The sequence below is a fragment of the Oryctolagus cuniculus genome, chromosome 21 (assembly GCF_964237555.1).
Source record: "Oryctolagus cuniculus chromosome 21, mOryCun1.1, whole genome shotgun sequence".
In the NCBI taxonomy this organism is placed as follows: domain Eukaryota; kingdom Metazoa; phylum Chordata; class Mammalia; order Lagomorpha; family Leporidae; genus Oryctolagus; species Oryctolagus cuniculus.
The window spans coordinates 11,197,664-11,209,487 of NC_091452.1; the positions used below are offsets into that span (position 1 = coordinate 11,197,664).

The following is an 11,824-nucleotide window of genomic DNA, read 5'->3' on the forward strand; positions in this document are numbered from 1 at the left end:
CTCTGGAAGCCCAGGAATGCATTTGAAGTTCCAAGGCATCACCTGCAGAAGCCCAGTCCCCAGATAAGAGGAAATTCGGTAACGGCCCCAGCTCCTGTGTTTAAGGGCTCCCCACAGGAATCTTGGCCTCACATCCGGATCTTAACCGAGACTTTTTCCAAAGCCAAATTCTCACACCCCATTACCTTCCAGGGCTTAGCACTGGCTCCGGGAATGAAGAGCTGCTAGGATTTATGGGAACTGCGGTAGGAGCTGAAGAGAGAGATGGGACCTGGGAGCAAATTCCTCCCGCAGCACCGAGTCCACGGGTGGGTTTCCTATGCGCAGCTTAGGGACGCTCCTGACTTACTTCTGTCCTCATCAAGCCCACCTCGCAACCCCCGCTGCTACCAGGAGTCACAGCAAATTGTCTCCGGCTTTGTGTTGGAGCCAGCTGGCCCGCTTTTCCTTGAACTTAGCTGTCCTCTTTGCAGCACTTGATTTTCACGTATTCGAACAAAAATTAAGGGACGGGAGAGGAGTTGGAAGTGTGGGAGGGGGTGCGGAGAAAAGAGGACCATGTTGAAGTAGGGGTCAGCTAGGTTGCAATGATTCCACTTAGGGACAGACCGAGCGGGTTTGAGGGCATCTCATGGGCTCTGCGAGCTTGGGTAGGAGACTCGCTGCAATGAGCCACAGTTTGCACATCTGTAAAGTGGGGCTGAGGATGCCTGCCCTGCCCAGTGAGAGAGAGACGGCATACTCTGCGCGCATCAGGTGGTAGCTACTGTTCTTACGGGAGGGGGAGACAGTGGAACAAAAAGCCGGACTGCTAAGAGGAAGACCACATAGTCAGCAGCCATTTTTATTACATTTGCAATTAGTGTAAAAGTTATTTCTATCAGGTGGACATCTGGGGCAGCAGTTTAGATGCTACTTGGACTCCTGCATCCCATGTCAGAGCACCCAAAAGTCCTGGCTCCTCTTCTTCCCACCTGGCTGCCTACTAATGAGTCCTAGGAGCCAGCAGGTGGTGGCCTAAGGACTTGGGTCCCTGCCACCCACGTGGGAGACTTGGATTAAGTTCCAGGCTCCTGGCTCCCATCTGGCTCTTGCAGGCATTTGGGAAGTGAACCAGAGGATGAGTGATCACTCTCTGTCTCTCTGCCTTTCAAGTCAAATGACAATAAATAAATAAAATTTAAAAAAATACTCATAGGACAGGTAAGATACGTAAAAGTCCTCCCCTACCCTCCATCAAAAAAAAAAAAAGAGGAACTTCTCCTGTCTCAACCATTTAGGTCACCTTCTGGGTGGTAACTATGGTGACAGGGTGACAACACTTAGTACCCCCTTCTGGAGAGACTGCATTCACACACACACTCAGCTGTGCAGTCAACAAACCTGTCTGCCCCATTGCTTGGAGTCTTTAATCCCAGAGACCCTTTGCCTAGCTGCCCAGGCAGAAAGCACTCCATCTTGTCACAGCTGTGTAATATTTCTCTGCTTTTCCACCCTCATTCATTCCATCAGATCCTCAGGAATGTCCATCAAGCTGTTTTCAAACTTCCAGGGGCCCCTGCAGTGCTGCACTGGACATCCTTGTAGGTACGCAATTTCACAAATGTGCACTCACACCTGTGGGATAAACACTTTGCACCTAGCATAGCTGCAGCCAATGCGAGGCTCCCAAATTGTCCCCCTCAGGGGCTGGAACCTGTTTATCCCTCAGGGAGTGCCTGCTTCCCACACCCCCACCGGCTCCATGTGTTATTTAAGGTTTTTCCTATGCGTCTGTCTTCTGACTGGGTTCTAAGCTTCGGAAGAGGTAGACACTCAATGGGTAGAAAACAGGTCTCTGCAGCTGGCCGCCCAGATCTTTCCAGAAAGCCAGACTCAAGGCGCATAGGCTCAGGAAAACGCCCTGGGATGCCGCTCCCAGGATTTCTGGCCCGAGTCACCCCCTTGACTGCCACACGGGAGCCACCTGCTTCTCCCCACCCCTGGCAGCAGGAACAGGTCCTGTCAGTCCTTCCCCCACCCCCGGGAGTCTGAATTGCAGGCAGAGCTTAAGGCCTGGGAGGAAATGACCTCTGATTAATAAGGAAGGTTTGGGAAGTTGGATGGTGTGGAGGCTACTCCTGGGGCAGGGTGGTCAGATGTTAATATTCTCATCACTTAGGGAAGGGGGCGAGGGTGTAGAATTCCTCCACTCTTTGTCAAACCAAAGAAGTGCAGCAGTCGGAAGATGAATGTGGGTGACTGAGCAGCGTATTACGGAACACGAAGCTTTTCATTCAGGTGTATTTATGGGTTTATATTTACCTAATAAATATAACAATGGATGAACAGCTGCTGAGAAGGGGAGACCTGGGCTCAGAGGGAGCAAAAAAATAGGAATTTATCTTCCAGGAAGAGAGCTAGGTGGTCTCAGAAGCATTTTTAATCTTGGGTGGTTTGTTTGTCTTTTAAAAAATTCTTGCTAGCTCTTGGCAAGGTTTTCCTCCTGGGCTCCAGAATAGACCAAGATGGGAATCGGACGGGCAGCTGACATATGCACACCCTGGTATGCACACGTGGGTGATAACACCCGGGAGGACACTGATAACTGCCCGGTTCGCCCTCTTGCACATGGACGGTGCCGTTGGCCGTGGAAAATTCGCCATCTCATTCATCTTCCAGCCCCCCTCTTCTCTCACTCTAGGCAATGCTGGAGAGGCCGGGGCTGCGGGAACGCGGGGCATCTTGATGAGGTTATCAAAGCCTGAGCTCCCTTTCTGTCTCCACGCCCACGGGACCTGTCTTCCGCTGGGTTTGCCCTGATTCAGGAAGTCTAAGTTCGACTGCAGCATCTTACGGGTGAGAGGAGTGGAGAATAACAGAATGGAAGACGAAGAGGAAAAAAAAAAATAAAAGAACTAGGCAGGAGAAAGCAAGGCGACGCAGATAAGGAGGGGAGGTGTCACTGGAAAGAACGGGTTTGAAATATTCTAAGTGTGTATGGGGGAGACACACCGGGCGTAAAATGGAAAAGAGGCAAGAGGGAAGACGGAAAAAATAAAGGAGGCGCGAGGAGGAGGAAGCGCACAACAGGCGGGAGAAACGGAGCTAACCGGGAAGATGTGGTGGAAAGAAAGCAAAGGAGGCTAAAAGCTAAGAGACAAGCCGAAGGAGTTTCTTGAACTAATGCTTCCGAAATTATTCCCATCGAACCTTTGAAAGAACTAGCTCCCGGCATACAAAGGCATTTTCGATTAAACCTCATTAGCGGGCGGGAGTCACAGGCCGGGGTAAGGGGTGGGGGCAGGAAACCGGCAGCCCCCGCTCCCACGGTGCTGTCCCGGCTGCTGGGTCGTACGGGCAGCGCTGCGCCCGACGCCGGGGTGCTAGGCCTGGACCTTTTCCTCTCCAGCTGGAGAGGCCCTGGGTTTGCGACGGAGCCCTGGGTTGCGTCTCGGCCTGCGTTCCCAGCGCGGCGGCTCCCGGGCTGCCCAAGGCCGGGGTCGGAGCCGCAAACGGCTGGGGCGCAGTGGCTCGCGCGCGCCTTGGGAACCCACAACCCGCGTCTCTTGGGCAGCGGACTAGGGTCTTTTTTTTTTTTTTTAACGGCACCGATCTGTAATTGACACATTTTGATTCCGCCTGTGAGTTTGCCCTCCGTGGCTTGATGCCATAAAATCCGTGGGACGTGGCAAAGTCGCCCCTATCCCCCACCCCCTCCCAAGGCCCCAGCTCGCCCCAAGTTTCCTGCGCTGCTACAAATAATCGTGTGGAAGGCGGCCAAGAATAACGAGAAAATAAACACGGCTCCCTCGCGCGCCGAGCCCAGGCCCGGGTCCCTGCAGGCCGCACCTGGCTGTCGGGGCCCCGGGGAGGCGGGGAGGCTGAGCGCGCGCCCGCGCCCCCGCACTCATTGTGCTACAAGGCTGGACCGGCAACTCTGGCCCTGCTCCGGGCCTTCTGTCCACACCAGGGTGAGCCTGCTAGCCTTTGCCTCCGCCGCCTTTCCAAGCAGGAACCCAGCTGAGCTTCGGACGCCTGTCCCAAACACAAAACCACCAAAACCTCCAAACCTCAGTAACCAAAGAACAAGCGCAGATTTCAATTCGGGAACTTTCCCGAGAAGCGACCTCGCGCTGCTTCTCGCACCCTAGGTGTGCGCGGGTGGGCGTGTGTCACGGGCTGCGCAGGAACGCATAGCCAGGGGGTGCCCCTCATCTGCGGGTACGCGATCGAGCAAATGAGCCCCAGCGCGCGTGCAACTAAATATGCGTGCGCGCAGATGATTCTGTCTACAGATCATTATTGCGTAAATTAGCCGTGGCTCCGAAAGTGCAAACAACATACGCAAGTGATTACCGATGTGCAAATCATTCCGTGCCCCGGAGCCGGCGGTTTGGGGTTCGCGAGCACCTTTGCGTGCAAAAGTGTTCGTGTGCCAGGGACCTGTGGTGCGCGCCGAAGAGTCCACCGCGGGAACAATTGCGCGGGTGCGCTGGGATGCGGGTAGAAGGCGGAAGAAAGGCTAGCAGGACCCATTCGCTCCCCGGCTGCTCGGCGAGCGCATCTGCAAGCGCTGGGCGCAGTCGCGGGAGGCAGCGCAGCTGGCTTCCAACCGTGCAGCCTCGGAGCGGCGCCCGCCCGCCCGCCCGCCCGCTCCCGGCGCCGGAGGGAAAGCAGAGGGCGGAAGGAGGGGGGTCGGAGTTCTCGGCTCCTCTCTCTGCCTGCTCCGAGCTCCGTACTCGCTGAGGCCGGGCGCGCAAGCCGCGAATTCCCCGGGACGCCCGATCCCCTCGCGGTCCCTGTAAGACCCCTAACCGCCTCCGCAGAACTGGCCGAGCCCTGCCAGGGTCTCTCCGTGCCCTAGAGCCTGTAGGAACTTCCCCGGGCTCTGAGCCGCGCTGCCTTGCCGAGGGAAAGCGAAAGTTCTCGCGTTTTTGCCCGGAGCTCGCTCGGGCTTCGAAACTAGCGCCGACCACGGCGGGAGGAAAAGGTGGGCCAGCCAGGACCGTGCGTCCGCCACGGGCACTAGAATGGCAAAACGTGGCCTGGCTGCGGCGGTCGGTCCCTCCCGGCGCGCACACGTGTGCCCAGAATTATAATACAATATAACACATCGTAATATCGGATATTGCACCGCGTTTACCTTCCATTAGGGTGTGAGTACTGTGGGGCTGTGCTTATGTGTTTGTTACGACGTGCGGCAGGTTTGTATCTCTCCATCCCACCAGCATGGGCCGCCGCGGCACCGACTCGCTTGTTTGATCCTCACAACGACCCTTCCAGGCCGTGCACTCCAGTTTTGCAGAGGGGGAGGCACTGGTCCCGAGCTGCCCAGCCAGAAGGGGGCCGGGCTTGGACTGGAACCCGGGGCCTGGGGAGTAGCCTAGGGGCGAAAGGCAGACCTCACCCACACAGCTCAAGCTGGAAGGCCCTGTACACCTTGCACCGCTGTTGCTGCAACAATGTATTATTTATTTTACTACTTTCTCACCCTGTGGCTGGGAGGAGCAGCCGCCAGCCTGAAACCCTCTCTCTGGCTGGCTGAGAACCTAGTGTGGACAGGTCTCCAGCTCTGCCGAGCTGCTCCGGTTTGATTTTGGTCTGGCCAGCTCTCCCAACCACCAGACGAGAGCCAGGACCAGAGAGGTTACAACACTTGGCCACCATCACTCAGCAAGCGAGCAAAAGAGGTTCTGCTCCAGCACTTAGAATCCAGAACTGCATTGCCGACTCCATCCCAAGTGCTGGGGTTTGAATGCTGGGGAAGGACCACGGTGGGGGGAAGGTTCTGGGGAGGGTCGTCCTAACACTGGGGAGTTAGGGACATCCTGGGGTGCCCTTTCTAATGGGGAGGCAGCTTGTGAGCCTGGGTTAAAGTCTGCCCCTGACCTGGCTGCTAAGCTGCTGCCTCCCGCTCAGACAACAGAGCGGAGGTTGCCTCCCACATCCCAGCTTTCCTCCTCCCCACTGCCTGCCTGCAGGAGGAAGAGCAGGTGTGCCTGCTTGGGTACAAGCACAGGGCTTGCATTCAACCCCTTCTCTAGCCGTAGAAGTCGGGGTCCCTGCAGCCTCCACGTACCCCCCAACAGCTGGAGGTCTAAGGCCAAGCACAATGCTGAAGGAGCTCCGAGGAAGGGGCCTTCTGGGTCTCCTCACAGAGAACAGTGCTGGCGAAATTAAACCCCCGCAGTAGAAATCCAGATCCTTCCTGGCCGTGGGACTCCGATCCCTGCCCCAGGTGGACACACCGTTTCCCTCCCGAGTACCCAAGGTGTCTTGAGCTGGGTGGACAAGTTCATTGGCTGTTTTCTGTGCACAACAGGTCCCTATCCTTGACCTCTGTCATAGGTTGCAAGATGTGGGGGAAAAACTCTTCAGAGCCTGAAGGAAATGCAAGGATTTGAAATTCAGAAACTGGTTCCTGTTGGTTCTGAAAATGGCATCTACTGGGGTCGAGAGCCAACTGGTGTCTTTTAAGCTAAAAAAGTCAACGAAATCTTCCCAATATCTGGCCCCACTCTGCTGCTACCCGGCTACCTTGGCTCATTCTGAGACCCACATCGGCCGGGGACAGGGTTGGAAATGGATTCGGTTCCCTTCTGCCTTTGTTTTCTGTTTCACTGGAGTTTGTTGTTGTTTGCTTGTTTTTTTTCCCACCTAAAACTTCTGTACCTATATCTTTCATGAGAAATGCAGATGGGAAGAAAGAAGATTGTCTGCAAGTGTTGGCCCAGCCTCCTCTCTCCCATTTACACTCCACTATCCGGGTATTTGGGGGAAGCGTGGTGAGCCAGTGTTCAGGAGCCCAGAAGGGCTGCTTGTTTTTCTTCTCCGCTACTGTGTGCATCTGCATTCGAATCGAGAGGTGGCAAGAGGCGTTCCCTTTGGGCAAACTGGCGGTGGGCTGCCTTCAAAGCTCTCCCCCAGGCCCTGCGAGCACCAGGAAGCCCAGGAAGAGGCAGGAGATCCCCTCACCTCCCACTCTCCCCACCGCACCTGTCTCTCCCCTCCTCCTCCAGCCTCAGTGGCTTGGACAATTTGGCTTGGGGGGAGAGGGTAAAAATCCAGGATCTGGAATACCCAGGAGAGAGAGTGGATCTTTGGGGGTTACAGCTGGACAAGAGAGGATTTCTCTTGCTCTCATACCGTCCACACAGCTGTCCCCACAAGAGGAGATTTCCACTGCTCCGGGCAATTCTGGCTAGTTCCTTAGAACATCTGGGTAGTTGGCAATGTCAACTGGATACTTCTAGAACCCTGGGATGTCGGAATATGTGACTACCAGGGCCGCCAATTCAAGCCACGGTAAAGGAATCAAGTTTTAACTCCGTTTTTTTTTTCGTTTTGTTTCAATTTCCAACCAGCGGTTGGGACTGGAACTTCCTCCTGGGTCACACTCAGGATAGCGAGGGGAGCCCCCGCTTCTCGGCCAAGCCCGCAGAGCAAATCCCTGGGGGGCTCAGCAGGGCCACAGAGAAGGCCGCTCCGAGGGGAGGGGTCGTTGGGTGCCTGCGGGAGCCACGCGCACCCAGAACAGATGACATAAGCGACGCTGACAAGCGCAGCCCGGCCGCAGCGCAACAAAGAAGGGGTCCGCCCACAGCGTGGGCCGCGGGGATTGCCAGACACGTTCAGAAACGCTGTGCTGGCCGCCTGCCTTGCGAGGGCCAAGCGGCAGGCTACAGCGCGGGCCAGGCTGCGGGCAAGGCTGCGGGCGCGGAGTGGCGGCACCAGGGGCGTCCTCCGTGGGGCCGAGGGCTCTGCCCCTGGCTGTGCTTTCTCAATCCCCCTCCCTTCCCGGTCAGGCACCGGCGGCCCCCCAGCTGCGACCAGAGAAGGGAACGCGCTGCTGAAGTTTGGCCCCTAAGGAGGTTTGAGACCCTAAGGAGGTCTTACCCGCTGATGGGAGCCGCCCTCGAGGCCGAGGACCATGCCGGCCACAGCTGGGGCTTCAGGGCCCAGCACAGAGCCGGAAACAAATGGAATATTCATGGAATCAGTGCTTTCAGTCTTAGCTTTGCCATAAGTCCCTGCCCCCCCCCCCGCCCCGCCCTGCTCCGTGTCCCTTCTGCCGAACCACAGGGCAACCTTGTGTTCCTGCCAGGGTCAGGAGAGATGGCAGTCACGAAGCCACGAATTGACTGCCTGCACCCTTCGACCAGCTTTCCGTTCATTTATTCTCCCAACAGTCGTTCCAAGTAGGGACCTTTATGTGTCCATTTTACAGATGAGCAAGCTGGAGCTGCAGCGGGCTGAGCAACGCAGAACACCTGGTGCGCGGGGAGACCTGCGCACCCACCCGGCGCTCTGAACGCCGGCCTTGCTCCAGGGCACTGTGCGGGCTGAGTCCCTGGCCCCGATGTCTCTCCAGACCTCACGGATGTCTCTCCAGACCTCAGGACGATTCGCCCACAGTTCCTGCCCAGAGCAGGGATGGTCAGCCTTAGCCCTCGCTTCTGTCCCTAACCGTGTACCTGGAACTAAGAAGTCCAGTCAGACCAAGTCCGGCTGGGCCCGCGCCTGTGGTTTTCCGGGGCTTGCCTGGGGTCTCGCCCAGGGGTCTCGCCTAGGGGTCTGGCCTCACTACCCCGCTCGGAATTCCCGAAGCCCTAAGACCCGGTGGGTCCGTAGGGAAAAGGCTTGCGTGCGGAACCTGAGCGGCCTCGGCTCCGCACTCCGCGCGCGCTCACGGCGAATTGCGCCCCGGCGCGTGGGCACAAACCCGCCTCCTGCCCGCGGGTTTGCGGTCGCGCGCCGTGGCTGCGACCCCTGCCCATCCTTCAGCGTAACGGATGGAGCGCGAAAAGACGAGGTGCAGAGGGAAGCGGCGTGGCGAAGGGGGCGAAACGTCTTGAAAATAATACACCGAGGGAGGGAACTATGGACAAGGGTTTATCAGCACCCCCGCCCCCACTGCCCGCGTGTTTAAAACCCCTAAGTAACTTTAGATTGTGTCTTCAGTTAATATATCTCTCCCTTTCCCGCGGGCTGACAGGGAAGCGCCGTGATGCAAGATGCCTGAAGAAAAGCGACTTTAAGAGTTTCCACATTGTTTAGCTACACAAACGTGTTTGTGGTTCCCCCGGCCGCCCCTCCCCCACCCGCCTCCGAATCTCATTTCTCTTTATGGCTCCAATTGTTTGAGGATGCCCGCGCCACATAAATCCTGCTTCGAGATTAATCTCCCTGCTCTCTCGCGCTGGGCGCACTGATTTTTTTTTTTTTAAGTTCTTTAAAAGAGGGCGCCGGTCAGAGATTTATTAACAAGGAAAAATAGTTTATTTTTATAGCTGACCTCAGAAAGGTGGGGGTGGAGGTGGGAGTAGGGGGGAGGGGGAGAGCGGTTCAAATGGATAAACAGGGAGGCCGGGAAGGCTGCCCGTGTCGGAGGCCACTCAGGGCGGGGATGTCCTCTTTTCTCCTGGATACCCTCGTTTATGGCCGTGGATGCGCAGCCAGGGCTCCGGGGATGTCATGATGCGCACCTGTGTGAGGGAGGGGCCCACACACTCCCCCAAGAAGGGGCCTCTTCACGCACCCCCTGAGCGCCCTCTCCCCACGGTTACAATCTCTGGGTTGTTCAAGTGGAGGTTCTTAACAGGGCTCCAGGGATGTCCATCACTAAATTGCACATGCGTATCTATCTATTCGTCCTCTGGAGTTTTCACGGGCTTCTCCGTGGCTAACTTCTCCGTAAAACTTTACAAACCCACTGCTAAGGGAAGAGCCAAGCCGAGCGGTTCACTGGCCCTTGCTAATGGCAGCCTGCAACCCACCCCCACCCCCCAATTCTAGTTTCTGTCTTTCACATTGGGGTGGTAGGTGCCACTAATGAGTAACAACCAGGAGCCTTCACCTAGAACCTTCTGGAAGCTCATTGAGGCCACGTTTGGGGTTCAGGATCTTTAGGGGTCTCCGATCAAGGGCCAAAGGGCGCTCAATCTCTGAGCTTGAGCCAATGGCACTGTCTCTGTGACTCAGCTCCCTTCAGACTTTGAAAAGGGACATTTTTGAGGACGCATGTTCCCTTTCACAGCCATGGCCTCGTGGGGACACGCGGGAGGAGAGCCCTTCATCTGTAACGCTCCACTTTGCACCCAGGGTAGCTCCGGGTGGAGAAGGTGGGTTCTTAACCTTGCGGAGAGACTGTGGATCCCTCTGAACTAAAGCAGAAAAAGCGCTGAAATAGGTGATTCTGCACCCAGTGTTCCCGGGCCCTGAACAGGTAAATGCACTCCTTGTGTAATGCGAGGAATTGGAGCGTGCACCCTGACCAGTGTCCTGGGGAGGGGTGCCCGCTGTCCACGGGGCTCCCCAGCGAGCACAGCAGGGTGAGAAGGGGAGAGCAGCACACCTCTCCTTTGATTCGTGGTCCTGAGCTCCACCAGAGACCACCTGGCACCTCGGCGTCTGTCTGTCTGCGTGTCTGCTCGCGGCCCGGCTGCCGGGAGTGAATTCTAGAGGCGCTCAGCGCATGCCGCTGGACCCATGTTAGCGCGCGGTGAGCTGGTGCCCCGCGCCGGAGGGAACCCTCTGGTGGCGGCAATTTCCCAGGGGCCCAGGCCGGAGCGGCTGGTCCGAGGTGCCGGGGGAAGCACACGTCTGGTGACTGCCACCCTGCGCGGGTCACTGACTTCGCTTAGGAGCCTCGGGCCACCTGCGCAGGGCAGAAATCGGCTCCCGGTTTAACCTGTGCGATCCCACCGGGGCCACACGCTCCAGCTGACTCTACACGGTGCCCGAATGCTCCCATCGATCACCAAAAATGAGGCTCTTTGTATTTTATAACGATCTTGCCATTTCTCATGTTGCTAGACACTTAGCTGCTACTAGCATTTCTGCTTCCAAGAGAGGAGGCTGGACCCAGGTTAAGCAATCGGCCCGGGAGGGAGTTCACGGTACTAACAAAGGGACGGACCAAACTCGCACTCAGGGCTTCAATCTGTCATTTTCAACGGCACGGCCGGTAGCCTCCTCCAACAGGCCCGCCTACCCCAGCACAAGGCGCCCCTCTGTGCGTGCTGGCGTCGCGGCGGAGAAGCGCGCCGCACATGGTCAGCCGGGCGCAGGAGGCTCAGGCCGAGGTGCGGGAAGGTGACCATGCGCAGAGGAAGTCAGGAGCACCACGCGGGCGCACCCTTTCCGCCAGCGTGGGGTGCGCGGTCTGAGTCCCAGCATCGCCGGTCTCCTGCGCTCTCACCGTTCCCCACCCACTGATCCCTGGCATGCTTCCTTTGACTCCGCATCCCGACTGCCGCCACGGTCCCTAAAATACCAGCCTCTCACTCGCCCATAGCCGACGGCCGGAGGGCGGAGGAGCATCCCCGGCTCCGCAGCCACCTGACCGCTTACCTGGTTGCGGGTGGGCGGATGTAGGCCCGCGCGCTCGTAGCCTGGGCGCTGGCGCGCGCGCACCGCTCGGTCCAGCATCCACTGGCCTCCAGCCGCGTTTCCGGTTGTAGCACCGGGTGCCCCCCGAGTGCAGCCGATAAGCTATCGGCCAGGCCGGGGAGGGGCGGTCAGCGGCGAGCCAGGGCACCTCCGGCCGGCTCCCGGCTCCCGGCCCGGCTGCCTGCCAGCGGCGGCTCAGGACGGCCGCGAGATGCCTGCCCAGGCGTTTCTGGTTACAATCACCTCACACACGGGGCCTGCATTCCGCCCCCGCCCTTACCACGAAGCCTAAAGTCACACCTTCTCCTCGCCTGGCGATGAGTGCCGGGCCGCGGCTGTTAATCTATAGCGCTCCAGCAGGTCCGCAAAGCGGCGGATTTTTGGTGGTCAGAAAACCCAAACTGGACTACGTGTATCTCCCGCCAACCCCTCCAGCCCCTCTGGCCAGGAC

The 11,824-nt window shown here is 57.8% G+C and overlaps 1 protein-coding gene across 1 annotated transcript in view; it reads right to left on the reverse strand.

The window, feature by feature from the left end:
• TBX5 (T-box transcription factor 5) overlaps positions 1 to 11,508 on the reverse strand; it is an 87,025-nt gene extending 75,517 nt beyond the window's left edge. The window contains exon 1 of the mRNA XM_051826595.2: positions 11,335 to 11,508. The gene's annotated coding sequence lies outside the window, so the exon portion shown is untranslated. The remainder of the gene's footprint in view (positions 1 to 11,334) is intronic.
• Between the last annotated feature and the right edge of the window lie 316 nt (positions 11,509 to 11,824).